The sequence below is a fragment of the Leptodactylus fuscus genome, chromosome 6 (genome assembly GCF_031893055.1).
Source record: "Leptodactylus fuscus isolate aLepFus1 chromosome 6, aLepFus1.hap2, whole genome shotgun sequence".
Lineage (NCBI taxonomy): Eukaryota > Metazoa > Chordata > Amphibia > Anura > Leptodactylidae > Leptodactylus > Leptodactylus fuscus.
The window spans coordinates 22,782,704-22,788,703 of record NC_134270.1 but is presented as its reverse complement, the minus strand read 5'-3'; positions in this window follow the sequence as shown (position 1 = coordinate 22,788,703).

Genomic DNA, 6,000 nt, shown 5'->3' with positions numbered 1-6,000 from the left:
TACTGTCTGCTGAGCTGTGTATCTAATCCTATCCTGTGTGATACTGTCTGCTGAGCTGTGTATCTAATCCTATCATGTGTGATACTGTCTGTTGAGCTGTGTATCTAATCCTATCCTGTGTGATACTGTCTGCTGAGCGGTGTATCTAATCCGATACTGTCTGCTGAGCTGTGTATCTAATCATATCATGTGTGATACTGTCTGCTGAGCTGTGTATCTAATCCTATCATGTGTGATACTGTCTGCTGAGCTGTGTATCTAATCCTCTCATGTGTGATACTGTCTGCTGATCTGTGTATCTAATCTTCTCATGTGTGATACTGTCTGCTGAGCTGTGTATCTAATCCTACCATGTGTGATACTGTCTGCTGAGCTGTGTATCTAATCCTATCATGTGTGATACTGTCTGCTGAGCGGTGTATCTAATCCTCTCATGTGTGATACTATCTGCTGAGCTGTGTATCTAATCCTCTCATGTGTGATACTGTCTGCTGAGCTGTGTATCTAATCCTCTCATGTGTGATACTGTCTGCTGAGCTGTGTATCTAATCCTCTCATGTGTGATACTGTCTGCTGAGCTGTGTATCTAATCCTCTCATGTGTGATACTGTCTGCTGAGCAGTGTATCTAATCCTCTCATGTGTGATACTGTCTGCTGATTCTATATAATGCAAATTCTTCACTCCTTCCCTCTCTTGTTTTGCTCATCAGTTCTCATATAATTGCCCGCAGTGCAGAGTGTTTCAGCAGTATTAACCCCTGTGACCCCATGGAGCACTGTCAGGCATTGCAGGGTCCATCCTTAGCCAGCCTGGATAAGATAGTTGTAGATTTGGATTTATAGATGTGAGATGGATCCATTCTCTGTGGATAGGACATAGCTGGTTGGACAAACAATTACGTGGCAATTCTCACTAGCTGCTTATTCGCCACCTCATACAAGGCTCAGGGCCTTGAGTCCTCCGGCCGCACATGCAGACCCTCCCCACTGTGTCCTGTAAAGCTCCCGCCTAACTGGACAATTGTGGATTTTTACATTTCTATATATTGGGGCGTGACACCCTTCATTCCCATAAATGTGAATATTACATGTCATGTGTGCTGGATTGTCAATGCCATAGAGTCAGACATCACATTGATCAGTGCATCACTGATGGTGACAGTAGTGCCATGTGACATCACTGATGGTTAGGTGACAGCTGTACAATGTGACATCACTGATGGCCAGGTGACCGCAGTGTTAGATGATGTCACTGATGGTCAGGTGGGTTATGTGATGGTTAAGTGACAGCTGCATTGTGTGCCATTATTGGTGTAGATGACATGAGTGGTCTGGGTGACGTCACTTGCTATGATGCCATCTCTGGTCCTCCCTGATGACTGCGGTTTGTGTCACTTCTGGGTCCAGACTGCAGGAACCTAACTGCTGTTTTCTCCATGTATCTGGGATGAGGCGGATTTAGACCCAGGGCAGGGGAGGGGCAGCTGTGACTCAGACATTTGGCCTCCTGGGAGATGATATCACATTACTAGAGGAGAGCAGGACACAGACTGAGGAGATCATCTAGGATGGGTTTAGCGCTGTAGCTGTTGTAGAATCTTATAATACACTCTTCAGCTGCTGCAGAACTGCATAATACACACCTGGGATGCTGCAAAACTTTATAATACACATCTCAGCTGCTGCAGAACCTCATAATATACATTTTAGCTGAGGCAGAAAATCATCATACTCACCTCAGCTTCTGCAGAAAATCATTAAATTAGTTGCTGCAAAACATCATAAACACATTCAGCTGCTGCAGAACCTCATAATACACCCCTCAGCTGCTGCAGAACCTCATAATACACCCCTCAGCTGCTGCAGAACCTCATAATACACCCCTCAGCTGCTGCAGAACTGCATAATGCACTCCTCAGCTGTTGCAGAACCTCATAATACACACCGCACCTCAGTTGCTACAGAATAATGTAATACACTCAGCAGCTGTTGCAGAACCTCATACTACTCACTTAAGTAAAACTTCTCCACCCTTCTTAAAGAGGTTCAGCATCAGCTGACACAGTGTTCGATGTATGCTAATATAACGTCCTGCTTAATGTTTCCTGTATATTGTATCATTCTGATGATTCCAGAACATCTTGCAGACCTTTGGACAGGGCGTCTCCAGGAGGCACGGGGACAGTAAGGGACAGCTGAGCTGGCAGAGGTATCGTTTCCCAGCAATGTGGGTGCGGTGTCATCTTATCCCAGTGACCCAACACATCTGCCCACAGAGAAGAGTCACAAGCAGAACATCAACCAGGGCGGAGATGACTCATAGATCCAGAAAGCTCCAAATCTACAAGAAGCACCAAGGAGGCACATAGTATTCCACTCATGGTCCAGGACATCACAGAGCTTTGACCAGATTAGACCACTTAGGACTGGGGGCTCCAGTATCTCAGGAGAACCACCAAAACCTAGGGATCTTCAGGTTTATGGAGGGCAATCTCAATAACAACAGAAGTGAGAACTGTAAATAGCTGGTCAAAAAATTGTTATATATAAGGATGGGGATTTTTGAGGAAGACACAGAACGCAGAGGATATAGCCAGTCCCCACCACCCCCATAACCCAACATAGGAGCCCACCACTTATTATACAGTCCCAAAACCCAATATAGGAGCCTGACACTCACTATATACTCCCATAACTCGATATAGGAGCCTATCACTCATCATTCTCCCTGTAACACGCACTGTGTTACCTAACCAATTTGACATTGAGCCACTTCTAATGGGATACGGAATTTTACTGCGGGAAGACCATAGGGTTACTGCGGGAAGACCATAGGGTTACTGCAGGAAGACCATAGGGTTACTGCGGGAAGACCATAGGGTTACTGCGGGAAGACCATAGGGCTACTACCTCTTGAAGTGCTCCAAATGCTGGTGATAGTTGGTCAATGGTTAAGAGACATCAGTTCCAAGTACCATGGATTAGGGAGAGGAGGGTCAGGTACAGACTGCGGTCAGGGCTAGCAGCAGATGTACAGTAGTCAGGAACAGGCTGGGGTCAGTAAAAGGTAGATAATCGTTGATTATGTAGATAATCTTCCCTTCGTCCTAACAGCAGCACAATACGGGGGTGTTTTCTGCCCCTGTGCGCTGGTAGGACAGGCAGAATTTTTAATCAGCCAAATTTACATACACATGGCTATGACCCTATAAGAGGGCACAGGGACCTTCCCCCCGCGTGTAAATACAAGAGTAATGGAATGGAATAGGGAGGGAAGCCTTGTGCTGCTGTTGGGTCTAAGGGAAAACAGATTATCTACATAATCAACGATTCCCTGTAATCCCACAGCAGCACAATACGGGGAGATAGCAAGTAATGCCCTAGGGAGGGTTTTCTTGCTCTACTGAGCTTAACATTGTTCGCCCAAAAGCAGTGGCCTCTGTAGCACGCATACATAATCTGTAGTGCTTTATAAATATTGACTCCGAGGACCAGGAGGCAGCAGCACAGATCTGGCCAAGGAGCAAAACCTTCTTCTTTGCCCAGGAGGTCGAGACTGACCTCGTACAGTGTGCTTTTAGGAAGGAAGGGGAGACAACCCCTGAGTTGAAAAGCAAATTTGATAGCCTCCTTTACCCATCTAGATATGGTGGGCTTTGAGGCTTTAAGGCCGTTTTGTTTCCCAATGAAATTGATGAGGAGATTTTCTGATCTCTGGAAGGAGCGAGTACAATCTAGATAGATCTTTAGGCATCTAGCAAGGTCCAGAATGTGGAACCTGACTTCTTCAGGCAAAGAAGGAGAAGGGTAGATCACAGGCAAAGATATCAACTGTCCAATGTTGGAGAGGGAAGGCACTTTGGGCCTGAACCTGGGAAGAAACCTGAGTTGGACTCTAGTGTGATGTCTGGTTCTTCAGAGGAGAATGCCTGTAGTTCTCCTATCCGCTTAGCAGATGTAATAGCCAGGAGGAATACCATCTTAAAGGTTAGGAATTTTAATTCTGTGTCTTACAGAGGCTCAAACGGTGGAATGCAAAGTGCCGACAGGACCGTACTAAGGTCTCCTTGGTGGACAGGAGCAGCACCTGGTCCCCTCTTGACCGGATGGACTTCAGCAGTGGAAATAAGTCTGCTGGAAATAGTGGACTGTTCATCGTCTGATGGACAGGACTCCTCCTCAACATGTAATCCTTCCATGGAGGGTAAAATAAGGAGCGCCTCTCAGTGCGCTGTTTTTCTGTGAGCTGAGCAATGGGGTTACGGATATCCTCTAAATAATCCTCCTAGACAAGAGAGAGAGGATGCTTACCAGAAGTCAGGAAGATACTTCCACTTTTATTCTGGATCCGTACTTACCATAAACTCCTTTACCCAAACCACTACTTCTCTTGTGGGGGGTCCATAATCTGCGCCTGCAAGATGCTTCTGCTCATGATGCTCCCCTCAGGAGCAGAGGTAACAGGTAGTCAAGGCAGGTAGCCACCCCAGGAGGCCAGTAGATGAGTCAGGGAAATGCCGCAGATGGCTACCCAAGTAGCTGACAGTCAGATGGGCACAGGTAGTCAGACAGACACAATAGGAGTCAGCAGGCAAGAGGCAGGCAGCCTACAGGCAGACGCCGCAAATGGCAGCAGGCAAATAGCCCAGGTGCTCAAAAGCCAGCCCTCTGGTAGAGTACAAACAGTATTGAACTCTAGACCCGGTGCACTCAACATAAAAGTCTGTTTCCCTACAGACTGAACCACAAAAAAAAACAAAAAAAAACAAACTCCCTTTTCTTTTTTTTTTCTTTTTTTCTAAAAAGACTTTCTCACTTTCAAGAGTAGTCTTGGTGCACCTTCATCTTACCTCACCTGGAGATCTTCTGTAGATGTAGGCTTTCTTAGATCCTTCTGTCTCTTCATCACTCAGACTGAATGGTTGATGTTGACATCAGGACTCTGTCGGGGTCATATCATCACTTCTAGGACACCTTATTCTGAATAACATTGGCTGTATGTTTGGGGTCATTGTCCTGCTGCAGAATAAATTTGGAGCCATCCGGACGCCTCCCTCATGGACAAGTACACAGTCCGGTTAATGTGACCACCTGTCACAATCCAGAATAACCACCTTTGGCAGAGCGGACGGCTGCGAGACGTGCAGGAAGAGAGGGGATGTTGTGATGATGATCACTGGGATGTTGAGCCATGCCGACTCCAGTGCCGTGGCCAGCTGCGCTAGGTTACGCGGTTGAGCATCCATGGCGCGAAACACCAGATCGAGGTGGTCCCACAGATTCTCTATTGGATTCAAGTCCGGGGAATTTGCTGGCCAAGGGAGTACGGTAAACTCATCCTGGTGCTCCCCGAACCACACACGTACACTGCGAGCTTTATGACACGTCGCATTGTCCTGCTGGTAGGAAAAACAATTTGCATGTAGGGGTGAACATGGTCCGCAAGGATAGATGCATATTTGTGCTGATCTATCGTGCCTTCCACAATGATGCGTGCACCCAGATGACTGATGACACGTGCCTTCTGCCTTCAGTGGCCTGGCCACTATACAGATAACGGAGCTGTCTGCTTCCTGCTCTATTTTCTATATATCAGTTGCTGAGAACAGCAGATAGATGGGGGTTCCAGAAATCGATCCTCATCAATTTAACATTGACAGCCTGTCTTTAGGATAGGTCATCGATATTTTAGCCCAGAAAACCCTGACCAAATCCCAAACTTCATTTGATGAATTGCAGCCCCAAACTTGCCAGGCCCCTCCACCAAGCCTCACTGTTACCTGAAGACATTCAGAGAACTATTTGCCTTCTGTTACAGCCAAATATTTCCCATTTTGACTCCGGAGCACCTGCTGCTGTTCTGCACCCAGTTCCTATGATTTCATACATAGTTGAGTCATTGACCTTGGTTCCACATTGGAGGTTTGGCTTTTTGGCTGTGATTCTTGTAGATCACTTCTGGCCAGACTTCTCCGTACAGTAGATGGTGTAACTCGGTT